The following is a 22989-nucleotide window of genomic DNA, read 5'->3' as shown; positions in this document are numbered from 1 at the left end:
TGGGTGTATTCCCTGCGTGTATGGAACTGTACCTGTGTCTGTATCTTAAAGTGCCTGTGGAGGTCAGAAGGAGACGGTGGATCTCTGGAGCTAGAGTTGTAGATGGCTGTCAGCCACCATGTGGGTGCTGAGACCTGAACTCAGGTTCTCTGCAAGAGCAGCTAGTGCTCTTAATTGCTGGGCCATCTCTCCAGCACCAAGGATATTTCTTTAGTAACAGTTTACAGATATAACAAATCATTTACAATAATGTAAGCAAAGTAACTTTTACCTTAAGAGCAAACTTGAGAACTTAAGTCCATTCTATCAGGACTTGCACTTCTCCAAGGACTTCCTGATGAGGAAAAACTCCTTTTTAGAAGTGGAGATCCAGGTTTTCATCAGCTGCTTCTTGGTTGTGAAAGAGATCTTCATCTTGATCTTGATCTTAACCAGGATTGGAAATACCTTGTCTTTCTCATAGAGCCAGATCTAGATTTGACTGAAAATGGTTTTGGTTTATAAACACATGCACATGATGATCAAGGAAATATTGATCTTGACCTCTGTCCCAGATGCATGAGTGAACGAGAATATAGTCTTCATTTGAATCAACCAAGTGATCTAGACTGTGAAGTTCTTCTTCTTCATGGGCTATAGTAATGACAACCATCAGCATGATGTTCCTTTTGGCAATGATCATGGCATCTACAACTGAGAACAAAGGGACTTCAGGCAGGTGGTCTATGCATATTGCATCTCTAGGATATTCAGATTCCATCAAGGCAAATGGTGGAGGATGTTTGGCAGTTTACGAATCTGGGATTAACTGAAATGAGAGAGATCTTCTTGATTGGATCATCTGAAGCTGGAAGACACACCCTAAATGTGGGTGTTACCTTCTGATGGCAGCCCCTATAAAAGGCCATGGTAGAGGAGATTGCTTGCTTTTTGCTGCTTGTCTTCTTTCTCACTGCTGAGTTCATCTTCCTACTGTAGACTGAAGACTAGCTGATCTTTTGGAATTTATCAGGCATTCTGAGCCACATTGGGACTACTGAGACATCCAGCCCTGTGGACTCAGCAACTACAGATTCTCAGCCTCTCCAGGGTGGTGCAGTCACTGTTGCACTACTCGGACTCTAACCTGTGAGCTAATCTGATAAATGCATGTATATATTCATTCTATTGAAACTGTTTCTTTAGAGAATCCTGACTAATACAGATTGTGGTGTTAGGGAAAGAGGAATTTACTGCTTGGTTGAATTTACTGCTTGTAACTGATTAACTCAACTGGAGACACAGGCATCCAGAGATAGGGGCAAGTGCTGCAGCCCCCGGAGCCTAACCTGTCCGATCTGTGTCGTGTCACGTAGGCATGTCTGCTTACACAAGATAACAGGGAAGGGTTGCGCCAGGCACATACCACCCACCCTTCCCCGATTGAGACACCTGAAGGGAGTTGTAACATTTTTCTTGTTTTAAAGTTATTGGTTTATGAAATGCTTGCTTTGAAACTATTGGTTGTATAAGTATGGGCTTTTGTGTAACGGTTGTGGGAGCCTATATAATCTGTACCTGAAGTCGCCTTGGGGTCGATTGCTCCACCCATATCTGCGTGTCTTGGAAGGACGGTCGGCCCCAGCTACCTGGCCTAATAAAACTCCACTTGATTTGTTGCATCTCCATACTCATGCATTTGTTCTCCTGAAGAGACCCACTGAGTCATGGACCCTAACATTTTGGGGGCTCGTCCGGGATTCGGGGGGGGCTTCTGGGGGAACAAAGGATGAACGGAGGCAGAGTTTCTTTTCTCCGGACAGGGCAGTGTAATTCGAGGGTTGCCCCCTCGTGTCTGTAAAGTCCAGAATAAAGCGAAAGTCACCATCTCATGTCTAGTCTCGGGTTAGTAATCCTGAGTGAGGAAGTCCGGGTTTGAGTCCCGGCACCTAGGTGAAAGTCCAGGTAACCAGCCTTGGCCCTAGGGTCTGAGTGTCTCGGCCCTAGGAAGGAAGCCTGCCATCAAATCTGGCGCCTGAGGAGGAAAAAATCAAGCTCGTCACTCTGAGGCAGTCCGAGTGGACGCCATTTGGGAGAATCACGAGAAGTCTCGGGGATCCTGAAAGTGAGATTGGTGAGTGCAGTGCGCGTCTGAGTGAAAGAAGGACTGGTCCGCACGAGTGTGATTCAATGTGGTGCGCATGCTTGATGGTTGTGCTAATTGTCTTACTAGTTGGGGGTCTGATTTTGTATTTTTCTCTACGCTCTCTATTTTAAACCTTCCCTTCCTCCTTTTCTTTCCTTTTATTCTCAGTCTAAGTCTTCGCGTGGGACTGTTAAAGGTGAAAGAGCAATTGAGGTTTTCTGGTCAGGGCTACTCCCTGATGTAAGCCAAAGGCTCTTAGCCCTCTTGGCAGACCCTGACTGCCCGCATGGGTGGAGACAAGACCCCTTATATGTATCTCCCTCTCCTCTTCATCCCTCTCTCCAGCCACTGAGGAAGCCCCACGGGCACGGGTCGGGCAAATAAAAGCCATTAGGGCGCCCGCCGCTGAAAGACTCCTGTGAAAGGATAAGGGGGTCCCAGGCATGAATCCCAGATAAATTCACATCCTCCGCAGAAGAAAAACTGGGCAATGGCAGGCACCCGTCCACAAGCACACCCACTGGCCATCATTGTTTAGAGTGGCATCTTCACTTCTCCCTTTTCATCTCTCTCTCTTCTGTGACCTCCACTATGGGCCAGTCTCAGGCCACTCCTAAAGGTTTGATCCTCTCTCATTTCTCGGAGGTGAAGGAGCGGGCCTTGAAATTGGGCCCCGGCATCAGAAAGGGTAAGTTTGGCACTTTTTGCTCGACTGAATGGCCCACCTTTGGAGTAGTTTGGCCGACCCACGTGTCCCTTTCCCTGGACACCATTGGCAAGGTCAAGGCTGTCATTACCTGGCCTGACCCAGAGGGCCACCCGGATCAACTCCCCTATATCCTTTTGTGGGAGAATCTGGCATAGGGTCCCCCGTCCTCGTTAAGGCCCCTCTTGGTGAGAAAGCCCCATGCTTGCCCACCAAAAGTCTCCATCATGGTCACCCAGGAAGGATTGAAGTCCTCCAGTTACAGAGGCGGGGATCCTAGTGCTCCGCCAGTTCTCCCCGAGAACTCCTCCCTCTACCCCCCTTTGCCCGTTGAGCAGCCACCACCTTATGCAGCTCCATGAGGAGTAGGCAGCCTATGGAGGGGGGGATGGAGCTGGGGGTCCCCATGGGAATCCAGTGGTTGCCCCCTCCCCAGACTCCTCTACAGGAGAAGATAGATGACCTGGGGAGGCAGGAGGGATGCAGTTAAGTTCTCGAGGAAACAGGGACCGAGTGGGGGAAGTTCCATCCTCCACCACAGGAGGAGCCATGCCAGTTCTGCTGGTCCAAACGGCCGGCGGCCCAGATAGAGTTCAGCAGTATCAATACTGGCCATTTTCCTCTAGTGATCTCTTCAATTGGAGGACCCAAAATCCTCCCTTTTCTGAAGACCCTAAGTGTCTAATAGGTTTGGTAGAATCCATTATGTACACCCATTGTCCCACGTGGGACGACTGCCAGCAGCTACTTAGCAGCCTCTTCACAACAGAAGAGCAAGAACGCATCCTGAATGAAGCCAGGAAGAATGTCCTGGGAGAAAATGGGAGGGCTACTACCCTTCATCCTGCCATCGATGAAGCGTTCCCCCTCACCCTACCCTTCAGACTACCATCGATGAAGCATCCCCCTCACATGCCCAAATTGGGATTTTGGGATGGCAGAAGGTAGGGAGCGCCTCCGGGTCTACCATCAGACACTGATGATTGGTCTCCAGGTGGCTGCAAGATGGCCCACTAACCTGGCTAAGGTAAAAACAATTGTTCAGGGAGAAACTGAAAGCCCAGCCGCATATCTGGAAAGGCTATTTGATGCCTATAGGCAATACACCCCTATAAACCCAGAGGCAGAGGAACACAGGTCAGCTGTAGTCCTCTCTTTTATTAACCAGGCAGCCTCCGATATCAGGAGAAAACCCCATAAGTGGGACGATCTGGGGGAGATTTCTATTAGGGAGATGCTGCAACAGGCAGAGAAGGTCTTTAATGCTAGGGAGTCTCCAAAGGACAGGGAGGAGAGACTAAGGAAGGAGGAACGGGAGATGCAGGATAAAAGTAGGAAAGAGGGCAGAAAATTTCAAAGAAAAGAGAACAAGAAGCAGAGGGAGGAGATGGCCAGAATATTCTTGGCCGGAGTGAAAGGGAGCCCTGAGCCGCCTCGGAGAGCAGGACTCTGCCCATCTAAACTAGGCCGGGAACAGTGTGCCCTGTGCAAAAGGTATGGGCACTGGAAGAGAGAGTGCCCACAAAGAAGAGGAAGACAGGGAGGAGGGAGCCCTATCAGGACCCTCCACCTGGGAGAAGGAAACTGACGGGGATGAGGCTCAGCACCCCTCCCTGAGTCTTGGGTAACTCTGTGTGTGGAGGGGACTCCCACTGGCTTCATGGTAGATATTGGGGCACAATATTCAGTTCTCAATCAAGCTCATGGTCCTCTAAATCCAGGATGCACAAGCATAGCCCAAGGAGCTACAGGAACTAAGAGGTGTGCCTGGACCACCAACAGGAAAGTGGACTTGGGAAGGCACAACCACTCCTTCCTGGTTGTGCCCAAGAGTCCCGCACCTTTGTTGGGTAGAGACTTACTCACCAAGATCAGGGCACGTATCCATTTTGAGCCTAAAGGGATAAAAGTCATGGACTCAGAAGGACAGCCCCTGCAGCCAGTACATGTGTTGTCTCTATCTCTGGCTGATGAATATCGCCTATTCCCGGCAGCTCTAGAAAAGGGGGGCCAGGAAGACATGAGCTCCTGTTTGCAGGAGTTCCCCTCTGCCTGGGCCGAAACTGGGGGAATCAGCCTCGCTAAGCACCTGCCCCCGGTTGTGGTCCAACTCAAAGCCACGGCCCTGCCCATTCGGGTCCGGCAGTACCTGATGCCAGAAGAGGCTAGGAAGGGAATAGCGCCTCACATCCATAGACTGCTAGAAGTAAAAATCCTTAAACCCTGCCAGTCAGCATGGAATACACCCCTGCTTCCAGTGAGAAAGCCTGGCAGTGGAGATTACAGACCAGTGTAGGATTTGCGAAGGGTAAACGAAAGGGTAGAGGACATTCACCCCACGGTGCCCAATCCATACACCCTACTTAGCCACCTGCCACCGTCTCATGTGTGGTATACCACCCTAGACTTGAAAGATGCTTTCTTCAGTGTCCCTCTTGCTGAGTCAGTCAGCCCTTGTTTAACTTTGAGTGGCAAGAACCAGGAGGGGGGAAGACAGGGCAGCTCACCTGGACCAGACTGCCACAGGGCTTTAAGAACTCTCCCACCTTGTTCAATGAGGCACTAAGCCAAGACCTGGAGCCCTTCCACAGAAGGCACCGCCATATGACTCTGCTGCAGTATGTGGATGACTTGTTGCTGGCTACAGCAACCTGTGAAGAGTGCATGGAAGCTACGAGGAACCTGTTGGCTGAACTGGGCAGCCTGGGTGCCAAAAAGGCACACATCTGCCAGAGGTCAGTGGTTTACTTGGGGTACAAGATAGCGGAAGGAACCAGATGGCTAACACAAGCCATAAAACAGACTATCCTGACCATTCCTGTGCCCTCCTCTCCCTGGGGAGTGAGGGAATTCCTTGGCTCAGCTGGGTTTTGCAGACTCTGGATCCCAGGGTATGCAGAGATAGCCCGTCCACTGTATGAAGCCACCAAAGAAGGACCGGATTGGAAGTGGAGTCAGGAATAGCAAGAAGCATTTGACAGACTAAAAGAAGCTCTTCTCCAGGCCCCAGCCCTGTCTCTGCCAGACCCAGAAAAGCCTTTCATTCTGTTCATAGATAAAAAAGAAGGGAGTGGCCAAAGGAGTCCTGGTCCAGCAACTAGGCCCGTGGAAGAGACCTGTGGCCTACTTGTCCAAGCGGCTGGACCCAGTAGCCTCGGGATGGCCATCTTGCCTGCGCATCTTAGCAGCCATCGCCCTACTGGTAAAGGAAGCTGACAAGCTGACCTTTGGCCAGGACCTGAGGGTGACAGCCCTGCATAGACAGCCCTGCATACTGTGGAGGGGATTCTCAGGCACCCTCAGGGAAATGGATGACAAATGCCAGGCTCACCCACTACCAAGGGCTCCTGCTGGACTCTCCTCGAATCACCTTCTCGGCCCCGGTGACCCTGAATCCTGCCATTCTCCTGCCAGACCCAGACCTGTCAACCCCCATCCATGACTGTAGAGACGTTCTCTCTGAAATCATCCAGGTATGGGAAGACCTGAGAGACATACGGCTGCCAAATAGTGAACTGGACTGGTATACAGATGGAAGCAGCTTCATGCAGGATGGGCCCAGAAGAGCCGGAGTTATTGGTTTGTGAAATGCTCACTTTGGTTTGTGAAGTTATTGGTTTGTGAAATGCTCACTTTGAAACTATTGGTTGTATAAGCATGGGCTTTTGTGTAACAGTTGTGGGAGCCTATATAATCTCTACCTGAAGTTGCCTTGGGGTCGATTGCTTCACCCAGACCTGCGTGTCTTGGAAGGATTGTCGGCCCCAGCTAGCTGGCCTAATAAAACTCTGCTTGATTTTTGCATCTCCATACTCATGCATTTGTTCTCCTGAAGACACCCACCGAGTCACGGACCTTAACAGTGGCATCAGGTGTGGTTCTGGGGAAACAGAATTGAAACGATGAATTTCTTTAATGGGCTTGTTGGTATCTGGAGCAGGCTCTCCAACTCGGAGTCTTCAGGCAGCATGGAGAGCATGCTGTATACTAATTGAAGCAATTATGAAGATAAACATATTTGAGTCTTCTAACTCACCTCTAGTGAGGAACAAGAAATTTAGTGACTATACATAAAACATTTGACCATTTGTGGAAAAATAAGATAAACAGTGATGCTGGCTGGTTACTTCTAGCATTTCTGGATAAAGTGATGAAGATAAACAATGAGATTAATGATAAAATTGACAAGCTCCAGATTCGAATCGAAGGTTTAAAAGTTTCCAAGTGTGCCCTCGAAGAGAATCTTCTCTCCAGCAGCCAGAGAGCTAAAACTGCAGAAAATCAAGCTGGAGCCCTTATTACACATTTGGCTGACGTACAATGTGAATTTAATTCCCAGACTCGAAGAGTGTCAGCTGTAAAGGTGAGGGCATTGGTAGGGAAAGATTGGAATCCTGATGTGTGGGATGGAGATGTGTGGGAGAACCCTGAGGAGGCTGAAGGTTTTGAATCCTCAGACTGAGGAATTTACTTTACCTCATGAATTAATCTCCTTACCCTCAGCAGAGACTATATTCCCACACCCTGCAGACCCACCCTCCTCACCTTGCCTGAGGGAACTGATCCCATTCAGCAAGACAAAGCTGATGTCCCTCAGGGCCCAGGTGTTGCTGCCTCTAGACCTATAACCAGACTCAAAGCTAAGCAGGCCCCTAGAGGAGAGATAGAATGTGTGGCCCATGAGGAGGTATGCTACACCACTAAAGAACTTAGTGAATTTGCTAATTCATTCAAACAGAAGTCTAATGAATATGTCTGGGAATGTATTTTAAGGGTATGGGATAATGCTGGAAGGAACATAAAATTGGATCAGGCTGAGTATATTGACATAGGCCCACTGACTGGAGATTCTAGGTTTAATATGGAAGCTTGAGCAGTTAAAAAAAGGTGTTAAAAGTTTAAAAGTTTATTTAATTGGTTGGCCGAGGTATTTATCAAAAGATGGCCTACTGACAGAGAGCTGGAGATACCTGATATCTCTTGGCTTAGTATTGATGAAGGGACTGTAAGGCTCAGGCAAATTGGTATGCTCGAGTGGATTTGCAGTGCAACACCGAATCCTCCACAATGGGAGGACCCAGAGGACATGCCTTTTGCTGATTTTATAAGATGGAAAGTACTGAGAGAGACACCAGAACATTTGAAGAGCTTTGTTTTGCTCTTTTCCTTACGCTAGATCTTACAGTTGGAGATTAAATGTACATTACATTAATTAAATGTAAATATAATAGGTGTAACAGGACCTTGGAATAGGGGGTCAGGTGGCAGTACTGAATTGCCAAAGACAAGGTGAGCATACTTATCGTAATGGGCAGCAAAGGCAAAACAATACCTATAATAGCATGACCCGAATGGACCTGTGGCACTGGCTAATCAATCATGGTGTTCCCAGGGACCAAATACATAAGAAGCCTACTAAGGTTTTACTTGATCTATATAAGTAGAAAAGCTCTAGGACAAATGACAGGAAGTCAGTATTGGACCATAGCTATAAAGAATCCCACTCAGTCAACCAATTTCCAGACTTGAGACAGTTTACAGACCCAGAACCCCTTGAATTAAGGGAAGGCCAGGTGCCCTTGAGAAAGGACCTTGTCACAGTACCAAATAGTTATGCTGTTCACCTTTCCCCCATCCTTCCCCAGAGGGACCTGTGGCCTTTTACTAAAGTAATTGTACATTGGGGAAAAGGAAATAATCAGACTTTCCCAGGCCTATTGGATACTGGTTCTGAGTTGACATGGATTCTGGGAGACCCTAAAAAACATTGTGGCCCTCCAGTTAAAGTAGGGGCTTATGGAGGTCAGGTGATAAATGGAGTTTTGGCTGAAGTCCACTGACAGTGGGTTCAGTGGGTCCCCAAACTCATCCTGTGGTTATTTCCCCAGTACCAGAATGTATAATTGGGATAGATATACTTAGGAATTGGCAGAATCCCCACATTGGTTCCCTGACCTGTGGAGTGAGGGCTATTATGGTTGGAAAGGCCAAATGGAAACCACTGGAATTGCCTCTGCCAGGGAAAATAGTGAACCAAAAACAGTATCGCATCCCTGAAGGCAATTGCAGAAATTAGTGCTACCATGAAGGATTTGAAAGATGCAGGGGTGGTGATTCCCACCACATCTCCCTTTAGCTCTCCTTTTTGGACTGAGCAGAAGATAGATGGGTTGTGGAGAATGACAGTTGACTATCGAAAACTTAAGTAATGACTCCAATTGCAGCTGCTGTACCATATGTGGTTTCCTTACTTGAGCAGATTAATACATCTCCTGGTACCTGGTATGCAGCTATTGATTTGACAAATGTTTTCTTCTCGATACCAGTTCATAAGGACCACCAGAAGCAATTTGCTTTTGGCTGGCAAGGCCAACAGTATACCTTTACTGTCCTGCCTCAAGGGTATATTAACTCTCCAGCCATAACTTGGTTCGAAGGGATCTTGATCACCTGACCCTTCCACAAAATATCACACTGGTTCAGTATATTGATGATGTTAGCTGATTGGATCCAGTGAGCAGGAGGTAGCAGACAGTTTGGACTTGTTGGTTAAGCATATGCGCATGAGAGGATGGGAAATAAATCCAACCAAAATTCAAGGGCCTTCTACCTCAGTGAGATTTCTAGGTGTTCAGTGGTGTGGAGTGTATAGAGACATTCCTCTTAAGGTGAAGAATAAGTTGTTGCAATTGGCCCCTCCCTTCATCAAGAAAGAAGCACAGCCCTTAGTGGGCCTGTTTGGATTCTGGAGGCAGCACATTCCTCATCTGGGTGTGTTACTATGACCAATATATCAAGTGACTCAGAAGGCAGCTACCTTTGAGTGGGGCCTGGAACAGGAAAGGGCCCTTCAACAGGTCCAGGCTGTTGTACAAGCTGCTCTGCCCCTTGGACCATATGATTCAGCAGATCCTATGGTGCCTGAGCTATCAGTGGCAGATAGAGATGCTGTTTGGAGTCTCTGACAGGCCCCCATAGGGGAATCACAGCGGAGGCCATTGGGATTTTGGAGTAAAGCTTTGCCTTCATCTGCAGACAACTATTCTCCCTTTGAGAGACAGCTCTTAGCCTGCTATTGGGCCTTAGTGGAAACTGAGCATTCAACAATGGGCCACCAGGTCACCATGCGACCGGAGCTCATGATCTGGGTGTTAGCTGCCCCCAAAAGCCATAAAGTAGGCCGTGCACAGCAACAATCCATTATCAAATGGAAGTGGTATATATATGATTGGGCTTGAGCAGGCCTGGAGGGCACAAGCAAGTTACATGAAGTTTCCCAAATGTCTATGGTTCCTACTCCTGTTATGATGCCTTCTGTTCTCAAGCATGCACCTATGGCTTCATGGGGTGTGCCCTACTATTGGTTGACTGAGGAAGAGAAGGCTAGGGCTTGGTTTACAGATGGTTCTGCACGCTATGCAGGCACCACTCAGAAGTGGACAGCTGAGGCATTACAGCCAATTTCTGGAACAATCCTGAAGGACACCGGGGAAGGAAAGTCTTCAAAGTGGGCAGAACTTCAGGCTGTGCACACGGTCATGCATTTTGCTTGGAAAGAGAAATGGCCAGAAGTTTGATTATATATTGATTCATGGGCTGTAGCCAATGGTTTGGCTGGATGGTTGGGGATTTAGAAGGAGCATGATTAGAAAATTGGTGAGAAAGACATTTGGGGAAGAAGTATGTGGATAGATCTCTCCAAATGGGCAAAGGATGTGAACATATTTGTGTCTCATGTAAATGCTCATCAAAAAGTGGCTTCAGCAGAAGATGAGTTCAATAATCAAATAGATTGGATGACCCGCTCTGTGGACTGTCAGCCTTTCTCTTCAGCTATCCCTGTTATTGCTCAATGGGCCAATGAAGAAAGTGGCCATGGTGGCAGAGATGGAGGTTATGCATAGGCTTGACAGCATGGACTCCCACTTACGAAAGCTGACCTGGCTACAGCTGCTGCTGAGTGCCAGATCTGCCAACAGCAGAGACCAACACTGAGCCCCTGATATGGCACTGTTCCCCGTGGTGACCAGCCTGAAACCTGGTGGCAGGTTGACTACATTGGACCACTCCATCTTGGAGGGGACAGCATTTTGTCCTTACAGGAATAGACACTTATTCTGGTTATGGATTTGCCTTTCCTGCACGTAATGCTTCTGCCAAAACTACCATCCAGGGACTTACGGAATACCTTATCCACAATCATGGTATTCTGCATAGCATCACTTCAGACCAGGGAACTCACTTCATGGCCAAAGAAGTGCGACAGTGGGCCCATGGTCATGGAATCCACTGGTCTTACCATGTTGCCCACCATCCTGAAGCAGCTGGCTTGATAGAATGATGGAATGGTCTCTTAAAGACACAGTTACAGAGCCAATTAGGTGGCAATAGCCTGGAAGGCTGGGGCAGGGTCCTGCCAAAGTTTGTACGCTTTGAATCAGCATCTAATATATGGTACTGTTTCTCCTATAGCCAGGATTCATGGGTCCAGGAATCAAGGGGCAGAAGTGGGAATGATTCCACTCACTATCACCCCTAGTGACCCACTAGGAAAAATGTTGCTTCTTATACCTGAAACTTTGTGCTCTGCTGGCTTAGAGGCTTTGGTTCCAGAGGAGGGAGTGCTTCTTCCAGGAGATATAACAAACATTCATTGAACTGGAAGCTAAGACTTCCCCCTGGCCACTTTGGGTTTCTGATGCCCTTAAGTCAGCAGGCTAAGAAAGGAATAACAGTATTAGGAGGGGTGATTGACCCAGACTACCAGGGGGAAATTGGACTGGTTCTCCACAATGGAGGTAATGAAGATTATATCTGGAAGGCAGGAGATTCCTTGGGGTGATTTTTGGTGTTACCATGTCCTATGATTAAGGTCAATGGGAAACTGCAACAACCCAATCCAGTCAGGACAACAAATGGACAAGATCCTTCAGGAATGAAAGTATGGGTCACTCCTCTAGGCAGAGAGCCAAGACCTGCAGAGGTGCTTGTGGATGGTGGAGGAAATACAGAATGGGTTGTAGAGGAAGCCAGTTACAATAACAACTTAGGCCATGTGACCAGTTGCAGAGACGTGGATTATAATTGACATGAGTACTTTGTCCTATTTGGTTAAGAGTAGGCTTGTGCATATATACATATATGTTAAACAGATACTTGTGTTGTTCTGTTTTGAATGTGTAATTGAGATAAGTGTTAGGTGGTTAAGTGTTTTGAACCTATATGATTATATTGGGTTATGAGATACTAAAGGACTAAGCATTCCTTGAAGACCTTATCACCTACCCTAAGATATATAATGCATTGGGCATTGTATGATGGGATAGTCATATCATGTTAGGTGAAATTATGACCTCAACATTGTTTTCATTTGAAAATTAAGCATGACATGGACAGATGGTATTGGGTGTCAAGTTGACAAGGGGTGGACTAGTGATGGCTAATCCTGGGTGTCAACTTGACTGGATCTGGGATTAACTTAAATGAGAGTGATCTTCTTGATTGGATCATCTGAAGCTGGAAGACACATGCTAAATGTGGGTGTTACCTTCTGATGGCGGCCCATATAAAAGGCCATAGCAGAGGAGAGCGCTTGCTTTTTGCCTTTGCCTTCTCTCTGGCTGGTGAGTTCATCTTGCTGCTGTAGACTGATGACTAGCCAATCTTCTGGAATTCATCAGGCATTCTGCACCAGATTGGGATTCAGCCTCTCCAGTGTGGTGCAGCCATTGTTGGACTACTCAGACTCTATCCTGTGAGCCAATCTGATAAATCTATATACATATATATTCATTCTACCAGTTCTGTTTCTTTAGAGAACCCTGACTAATACAGAGCCAGATCTAGATTTGACTGAAAACTGTCTTGGTTTATAAACACACACACATGATGATCAAGGAAATATTGATCTTGACCTCTGTCCCCAGTTCCAGATGCATGAGTGAACAAGAATATAGTCTTCATCTGAATCAACGAAGTGATCTAGACTGTGAAGTGCTTCTTCATGGGCTATAGTAATGACAGCCATCAGCATGATGTCCCTTTTGGCAATGATCATGGCATCTATCATTGAGAACAAAGGGACTTCAGGCATGTGGTCTATGCATATTGCATCTTTAGGATATTCAGATTCCATCAAGGCAAATGATGGAGGACATTTGGCAGTCCACATACTTCTTAAAGGTCCATAATAACTTAAAACCCTTTATTTCTTCTTTAAGATTTATTTTATGTGTGTGAATGTCTTGCTTACTAAATGTACCACACATATGCAGCACCCACAGAGGGCAAAAGAGGGTATCACATCCCTTGGAACTAGAGTTTGAGACAGTTGTGAGCTGAATGGTAGTTGCTGGGACTCCAGCCTTGGTCCTCTACAAGGACATCAAGTGCTCTTCGCCACTGAGCCATCTTTCCAGCCTCACTTAAAGTCACTTCTAAGTATTCTCCTTGGCTAGCACCAATTCCTAAGTTACCAACATACCTTGGTTTCTCCTTCAAACCACCAGTAACACAACTACTCAGTGGCTTTCAGAGCATGTGGGAGCTATTAGCTCCCACTTGTCAATAGTCTCAGCCACATTAATGCACAATGTGGCATGAGTAGAGAAGTTTGAAAGAAAAACCATGTGAAGACTTCTGCAACAATTAAGTAATAAAGGCTGAGGCTTGGACTGATATGCTGTCCAAGTGGAGAAGTGGGTACATTATAGATGTATTTTCAAAGAAAAGCCTAAAGAGTCTGCTAGTTGCCTAGATATAGGATGTCAAAGGAAAATGGAGTGAAGACTGACCATGCCTCCTTCTATACCCCCAGAGGAACCCTATGCACTCTGGCATACACACTGAGTCCTATTCATTCAGGTGTTTGTACACAAATATCCTTCAGCGTAAACATGTCCACTGCTGTCTAGTCAGCCCATCCAGTGGTCGTATGTAAGTCATACTCTCCCTCACACAGCAGCAAACAGTCTCAAATAGTTCTCAGTCTAGTGCTGGCCCACCACCTATTTCTTACCTCCCCTTTGGTCCCTTGTTTAATTGAGCTGACATGGGTCCCACACTCGATGCCACTGCTGCCACAGACCCACATGAGCAACCTCCAGTGGCCTGGAAGCCTCCACCTCCCTGTGTTCATGAACCAGCCCTGGCTCTTACAATCTTTCCGCTTCCTCTTTTGCAATGGTCCCTGAGCCATGGGTAGGTGAAGTTCCATACAGGAGTCCCACCCTACACTCTACAGTCTTCTATTCTCCAAAACGTGGCCAGTTGTGGCCTTCTGTGTGCATCACACTCTGATATACATGGAAGCCTCACCAGTGAGAGTTGAGGGGTGCATTAGCCCTCTCTTTACCTCTTATTCTGCTTTGTTCCATGAGCTTTAGTTGTAGAGATTCGATTGCATATATGTCACCTAGTACTGGGCATCTCCCAAACATATGTTCTCTGTGCCTAACCAGATGTGCAACTCTTGAAGAATTTTTTAAAGGAAAATCTATTTGAAAAAAAAGAAATAAAAAGAACAACATCTACAAATTATTGAAGTGTAATTGCATTTAATCAAAGAGGTCAGGTTGATAAATTGATTTATACCAGGCTTGGTTCCACTGACCCTCTATATTATATTTTCAACTTAGGTTGAAACTTAGGTAGCACTATGTATTCACTATAGTTATAAAAACAATAAGTATCCAAATTATATGACTTCTTATCATAAAATGCTGTAATGTGCTCTTCAAGATAAATTGAAATAGTGTATATATATATATATATAGATTATAACAGGTTTGTGCAGCTATATAATACTACTAGCTATAGTTCAATAAAGAATTGGAAGATGTTTACCAGGAGGTTTTATTTGTGAAACAGCTCATCTTAAAAACCATATTTTGAACAGAATTAATAACAACTAGTCCTTATTAAGTGTGTACTTCTTCCCAAGCACTTTACATATATTAACACAGTTTATAGTCACAATAAAAATATGTGGTAGAAAACATTGCTTTGCTTGTTTTACAAATGGCAAAATTGAGGCAGAGAGCAGTTATGTAACTTACACAAAGTCATAGAAATATGTCAAGGCAGGAGTCCGGTCTGAGCAAGTGGCTCTGGACCTATGCACCTAATCACTGCCCTGCTGCTCTTAAAGGGTCAGTTACCTGTGCAGATCACTTCTAGCTCTTTCCCACATATTTTGTTTAAAAAGCATATAGAAAATGATTTCTTTATTGTGCATGAAGAATGGAATTCCAATTCACTCCAAAATGCCTTTAAATCAGCAAATGTAAGATATAAAGAAAAAAAAAGCTAGAGCATACTTATATTATGACAGAAAGTACTTTTGATAGTAACTAACTTTGAGCAATTGTTAAGATACTTTTTCAGCAAAATACAATAACTGGTATGCTGGATAGTTTTAGTTACCAACTTGACACACCTGGGTAGGGGGAGCCTCAATTGGGGAACTGCTTTCATTGAACTGGCCTGTGGCCATGTCTGTGGAGCATTTTCTTGATTGCTGAGTGATGTGCAGAGGACCCAGCCCACTGTGGGTGGTGCCACCCCTGGGCATGTGGTCCTGTGTTGTATAAGAAAGCAGGTTGAGCATGGGTCAGGGGAGCAAACCAGTAAGCAGCATTCCTCCATGGTCTGTGCTCTGGATCCTGCCTTGAGTTCCTGCCTTGGATTCCCTTGAGGATGGACTGTGCTTGTAAGCCAAATAAACCCTTTCCTCCTCAAGTTGGTTTTGGTCAGTGTTTTTATCACAGCAATAGAAAGTAAACTAAAAGGTGGGAAGTTTGTGTCTCTCAAACTTGGAATGCATATGTTCCTTGGAGTTTGTGGTATTTTATAGGAAGTATGAGTATTCTGGAAAAATATTTTGATGTGCCAACTTCACTTTAAGAATTTTCTTCTTCTAATCAAGTAGTTATTAAAAATTTGGGGGGGAATTGATCGGGATGCTGACAGCACAGTGGGCAGTGGCAGCGATGGCAGAGTATGGAGGCTCTAGTGGGAGAGGAAGGCTGTCTACCTGATGAGTTTGTATACATGCTCAGATGCCGAGGAGCTCAGAAGGTGGGCGACTACGACCAGCAATAGTCATTTATATAGAGATTAGAAATGCATGTGAAAACGTCTCAATGTCAATTGCCTTAAAATGAATTTTTCTGTATGAAACTGTGTATTTTAACAACGAAGTGGAGATCTTTTTTAAACGTTAAAACCTCATTTAATTTTATGTCTTATAGAGTTTATAATGAGTAAAATATTGTACAAGTGTAATAATTCATCTGTAAACCTAAAAACGTACAGCCAATTTTGAAAGAGATGTACCCTAGCTCAGGAAATTGTTATTGAATATGTCAATGCTGTTGAAATGAAATGCTTCTTCTAAGTATGTGGTTATTAAATAAATAATTAAAAAAGAATTTGGTCAAAAATAATTTAGTTGGTAATCTAAGTATTTTTATTGAATTTTTGCCATTTTAACATTATAGTTTGATGGTATTTGATCCCCTCCCCTAGCCGCACCTCTTCCTAATGTCTTCCACCCAATTTAATGAACTTTCATATACAATATGGCCTATAGAGTCTGATCTGTGTCCCCAAATGTCCTTCAATATGGGTCCACATACTGGTCCCACCAAGAAACCCACTCTTGTAGGACAATCTTTCCCCCTTCCATCAATTGCCAACAGTTCCTTAGGTTGGGTTGGGATTTCTTACCCACTTCCCCATGTCTATACTGGGATTTTGCCTGGTTTGCACTTGCATAGGACTTGTGTTTGCTGTCACTATTGCTGGAGTTCATATGAATAACCGACCACCTGTCTGGAAGACTGTTTCCTTGTGGCCATCCACCATCTCTGGCTCTTGTGATCTACTGAAAGCATGGTATGGTGGCACATTCCCTTAATACCATCCCTGAGGAGGCAAACACAGGCAGATTTCTGTGAGTTCAAGGCCAGCCTGGTCTACATAGTGAGACCCTGTCTCAAAAACAAACAAACAAACAAACAACAAAACAGAATCCACCAAAGAGTGCCAACATGGAAAAGTGAATGATCTTTTCTGAATGACTGCTTTGGGAAGTAGATGGACCCTGAAGAGATGAGGGAAGAGCCTATAACATTTGGAAAGTATGGGGTGGGGTGCAGCCAGGAGAGAGCAGAAAAGAGGGGCGTGAGCTGAATTTTGAACCTCATGTGCCACATGAGGAGCAAGCATGCTTTAGACAGCTTTACTGCGGACCATCTTTACATTTCTCATCGACTTGACATTTCAGGAACAATGAAGCATTTGCCACTATAACTGTTTGAACTTCTTTTCATTGGTGTTTAACTTTTTGAGTCAGAAGTAGAGGCTAGATCATTTTTCTCTCCTATGTTTTCACCCATGTCCCCTTATGTCTTGGAAATGAACTTGTTTCTCTCAGATTCTTAATGCATTTAAGATTAAAGCTGTACTTCTTCATACCTCTGAAGTCCTACATCATCTGTCTCAAACTCCTTCTCTAGCCTTATTTTCTACATGTTCCCATTAGCCACGTAGTGCTCCCATGTGTTCTCCACACACACCATAGCCATTCCTGACTCAGTGACTTTGGCCTCGCTATCCCCTTTTATTGTAATGTTCTTTCTTTGACCTTTACACCACTATTTCTCCCTTTTCTTAGGGTCTAAGCTCATACACACCCTCTGCTCTCCACAGAGGGGGATATTCCCAGGTCTCCTACCTTATATTTTTACTTCCCCAGTCACTGTATTTCACATGAAACATTTTATTTTCTCTAATATAACTGCCTCTGACTTAATCCTATTTATCTTATGTAATATACTAAAAAGTAAATTCCATAAAGGCAGGAATCTTATCTTGCTTGCTCATCATTGTGATTTTATTTTATTTTTTTTTGGTAACAACTATGCCTCATACATTTTAGAAACTGAATATTCACCGAATGAGTAAATTAATGAATCAATGAAAGAGGATGGCCAACTTGTGTATTTGTCAGATGTATGTCTAGTAAGCTAGTAGTCTATAAGTTGGGGGCAAATGGAGTGGAGGTGGACTCTGGACTAATGGGATGGTATCTCCTTAGAAAATAACATGTCAACTAGGTGAACATTAGAGACACAATTTGGAACTGTTCTTAGAACAGTTTCTGCACATGAGGAATTTTTCTGGAGACTTTAGTTTATGCTTCTTGATCAATGAAAGTATTTTAGAGTTTACCATGTAAAGATAGTAAAAAAGGTGCCTGGATATGATAAGTTTAACTTTAGGTGAACTTTGTTTTTAGCATTAGCTATGTTTTAGCTCCCTGGTTTTTGTAACAACATCAATTACAATCATACTCAGTAAATTAAGTAACCATATTATGAGAGACCTTCACTTGCACCCCATTTCCCCCTTCATTTTAGTATACTGATTGATTTGACTAGCCTCACTATTTAGTCAGCTGGAGAAGATGTGTGCTTCACACTTGTGCTGAGTACACGGGAAGTACTGACTGCCAACAGGAGGCACACACGGATGAAGGTAACATATAAAGGGCACCATTCAAAGGACATACTTGATGGATTATAGCGTTTTAAAACTGTTGATCTCTTCTTCCAGATCCCTCACCCCCACAATAGTGAGTAGCAGTTTAGAGAAACAGAAAGAATAATGTATTGAATATTCAAAAATATCATTTTTAAATCTGATTCTAATATTTAAAAGTATGGGACCATCAAATGGCAGATTACGCTACATTTATTTACGGCTCTTCCTACTCTAGCACTTTATAACTCAGAGCCCAAAACTACGTAGGCACCACTGATTTCAAAAAATCTGAATTATTTTATCACAGTAAGCCCAGAGCTTACTATGTGACCCAGTCTGCACTCAAACGCATAGCAATCTTTTGCCTTAGTCTCCCAAGTACTAGGATTATAAGGGTGAGCCACCATACCCAGCTGAAAACCATATATTGTAATCATAATGAATATTACCCTATAAGGGACTCCTTAGGCACTTTATTAAGAGAATTTTATACGAGACCAGTGTTGTTTTACTTCCTTTCTTAAATTGATGGGAAAACATTTCTAAATGTCATAAGAAATAGATAAGCTAAGTCATGGTAGCATTACAAAACTGCTTAACAATTCTTACTATATATCCATAACAAAATGAATATAAACCAGAGGAATAGATCAATACTTCTTACAATAGACTGAATAGGATATGAGGCATATATTAAAATGTTTCCAGCTTGATGTGATTTAATAGGTTGTTGAAGAGTTCTCATCTCACAGAAATGTTTTCCTGCTTGCTAAGATCTCATCATTAGAGATTCATTCCTTGATTTATTATTTTAGAAAAAATAAAGACAACTTCAAACATAATATATGATGCTAAGGTAGTTTATAAACTCATATAAAGTCTTCTAAAAATGACAAGTAATATTCATACTTTATTATTATATTAAAACCTTGTAATTCCTTGAAAAAATTACATGATCCCTTACCCCAAATCTACAGCCGAGGAAATCAAGACTTATAGTGATTAAGTGACTTGTTCAGTCATGTAGGTCATAAGTGGCAGGCCAGGACTGCAAGTCTAGTTATTCTTATAACGCATTTCTCCATAAAATAGGGCTCTGTGAGATGAGGAATAGGGTGTGAAGATGAAACCTTTAAAGACACATGATTAGAATTCTTTAATTTTGCTGTTTGCTGTATGACATCAGGCAATTTCTTAACCTCTTTAATTCTCTTAATTCTTTGAGCATTTTTGTTATTTTTAAAAATCAAGAATATCACAGACAGCACAGGACAAAGGATTAAAAGGATATTAAAGCCCTTAGTGTTAATGGTTCACAGTAGTGAATTTTTTCTTGTTACGACTTTATATATTTTAAGTCTTACAGATAGTTCCCTGTGAAAAACATGGAGGTATAAAGATAATTTAAACGGAAGTATAACTATGTTATGACTCACATTTCAAACTCTAATATTTGATTATATTTTTTTAATTTCATATTCTTCTACAAGTCTTTACAAGCTATCTCTCTACTACAAATACTCTTTCTGAATTCTTGATTCTGACTAATACCTATACATTCCCAAGTTCAAAATCAAGAACCATTTCCTCTTTAAAAGCTTCATTTGATGCCGTGGTTGTTCCTATGCATCATCTATGTAAACCTCAAACTCACTTAGAAATGCTTCCTAGCTGCCTGTGATGGTCTTGGGGCACTCTGAGAGAGGTTCCTGAGAGCAATGATACTCTTACTTCTGGGCTTTAAAAGTCAATCCAAAAGATCTTGCTATTAGAAAAAAGGCTTGAAAAAAAGTTGTAATATTTTGTTTTCTAGACAAGGACATGATAATTGTTATTAGTTATAATAATTCTTTTACAAAAGAAAGGAAAATTTAATGTCAGAATAAAAAAAAATCTCAAGATGACGAAATAATAAACTCAACTTTACGGAAAATCTCATAGAAGAGTGGGGAAATAGGTATTGGTTTACACATATTTTTGCTTCAGTTTAATACTTTTTAGATGCATACACTCACTGTCGAGCAGGAATATTTGATTAATGTAATAAATGGAGTATTGGATCTACCTCTGAGCAATTCTCTGTCCATAGTAACACCTAAGGCATGGGAACATGGGACAGAACACATCAGGACTGACAGATGTGAGGGGAAGTGTATATGGGTATGAACTAATGGAGTTTACTTCACTAGTTTGCTGGGCCCCAGCCATTTAGAAGGCTTTATGTCATTATTAGTAAGACTATCCTGCATAAAAACAGAAAAGGGGCCAGGTGCAGGATATGATAAATAGGCCTATTTACTATAGAAAGAGATTAACTGTGTTGCAGGAGATTATCTATAAGAACATTCCATGTGACATCTCAAGTGGATTAGGAGTTACACTAAGTAAAGACACTGTACACAGACAATACTCATCATGTACTTAATATATGCCACACACTGTACACTTACTACATAATTCTGTGGCTACAACAGAGAGAGAGAGAGAGAGAGAGAGAGAGAGAGAGAGAGAGAGAGAGAGAGAGCTGTAACTCCAGCTCCAGGGGGTCCAGCACTCTTCCAAGAACTTCTGTACATCTACACTCACGTGCGTGTGTGCACACACACACACACACACACAGAGAGAGAGAGAGAGAGAGAGAGAGAGAGAGAGAGAGAGAGAGATTCAATTGCTATTCCCTTGCACAGATGAGGAAAGTGAAGCTTGCAGAGGTTAAATGATTTACACAGGACCACAGTGATAGAGGTAGGTCTCCACCCTGGGCTAGTTTTCTGTATAGCCCATCAGAATTCTCAGATCCCTTTCCATTCACATATTTGTCTGATGAGAAGAGTTTTATACAAGTTGCTTTTCATTTTGGACTAAAGAGAAAATTTAAATGCTTCTTTGTAGTGAGGATTTAAAAAGTGACAAAGACTAAGCCTTTCTATTTAAAAGCTATGTAACACTAGGAGTAGTGGTGCAGGTCTTTAATCTCAGCACAAAGGAGGCAGAGGAAGGTGAGTCTCTGTGACTTCAAGGCAAGCCTGGTCTACATAGTGAATTCCAGGCCACCCAGGGCTACAAAGTGAGACCCTGTCTCAAAAGAAAAAAAAAAAAAAACCCTATGTAATCATAAGTAATTTTCTTAACTTCTTTGGTTTAACTTTAATTTCCATATCTCTAAATAGTGATGAAAATGCTTCCCTTGGTTTTTAGAAGGATTAAGTGAATAATGTATGTTAAACACTTAGCAAAGGCCCTAGACTATAAAGACTAATAATGTTAATTTATTATGGGTCCTAGTGAGATAAAATGGTATTTTCAGATTAAGAGCAGGTTCAATATTAGTGATAGGGTGATAGCAAATAGACCATTGGTCTGGTGCTTGAAGGTGCCTATGTTTACAAAATTCTTCCTTGAAACGTGAGGCTTATCTTTGCTGCAGTTCTCATTTTAATTAAGAACACAGAGATCAGACATCTCAGCATGGGAGGAAATCTGTATTTGGCTTTTACCATTTATTCACATGTTCAGCTTCCAAACATTTCATTCCTTTGCTAAAAATATAAAACTACTTCAGCAAACCTGATATTACAAAATAAATGGAAAATGCTTAATCATTTAAAAAGATATCCTGAAGAATGGAAAAGCCAGAAGAATGAGCACATCTCAGCATGAAGTATGCTCTGTTTTCAAAGGCTGACAAATACTTTCAATTAGACAAGATATAAATCCCAAACAATCCATCTCTATTTGTTATACACACAAATATATAGAAATAAAACACATATCTATATTTAATCTCATTTTTGGCCACAAAAATAGCCAAGGAAAAAACAAATTGCAGAACAATGTTTGAACTATGAACTTGTTTTGAAAAGTCAGTATCAACCTGCACCCGCATCTAAGTATAAATTAGTATGTGTTTCAACTGGCCAATGTTCAGAGAACAAGAGGCTTCAAAGCACTTATCCCTGAATATGGCATTATATCAAACTTTTGCATCCCAAGGCTCAGGGGTCACTGCAGAAGAGAGGGCAGAAAGATTGCAAGACCAGGGATGGTAGATGACCACAAGGAAACAGAATTTTCTAGACAGCTGGTGAATTACTCAAATGAACTCACAGTAATGGTGACAGCATGCATAAGTCCCATATAAGCTCAGGCCAGACAAAATCCCAGCATAGGAAGTGGATAAGAAATCCAAACTATGCTTAAGGAACTATTGGCAACCAATGGTTGCTGGGAGGGAGAGTCTGTCTTTTTCAAGAATGTGACTCTTAGTAGGTTAACCAGGCTTCAGTGGATGGAGCCACTCTGAAAGACATTTGGGGACACAAATTCTCTGACCTCAACTGACCAGATGGGTAATACTGGCACACAATTATATTCACCCTTTTGAATCTTGGCACTATCTTTTTCATCAAGTAATGAAATCAATACTATAGGATAGTTGCAAAAGTTAAATAGGATCAAATGTGAAAAATTGTAACAAACCAGAGTGATGGATAAATGCATATTACTGTTTCTCCTCAAGGATTTGCGATTTTCTTTATTTTTTTTAAGATTTATTTTTATTTTACGTGATTGCCTACATGTAAGTGCACCCATGCATGCAATTCACACAGAG

At 43.2% G+C, this 22989-nt stretch overlaps 1 protein-coding gene across 13 annotated transcripts in view; it reads right to left on the bottom strand.

Annotated features, from left to right (window-relative positions):
* The window catches only part of Dlg2 (discs large MAGUK scaffold protein 2), a 2328307-nt gene that overhangs the window by 531910 nt on the left and 1773408 nt on the right, over window positions 1-22989 (bottom strand). The window lies entirely within an intron of this gene.

The sequence above is a fragment of the Nannospalax galili genome, unplaced genomic scaffold (assembly GCF_000622305.1).
Source record: "Nannospalax galili isolate Female #2095 unplaced genomic scaffold, S.galili_v1.0 scaffold278, whole genome shotgun sequence".
Classification (NCBI taxonomy): Eukaryota; Metazoa; Chordata; class Mammalia; order Rodentia; family Spalacidae; genus Nannospalax; species Nannospalax galili.
Note: the sequence above shows the minus strand (reverse complement) of the source record. Positions and strands in the feature narration are given on the sequence as shown.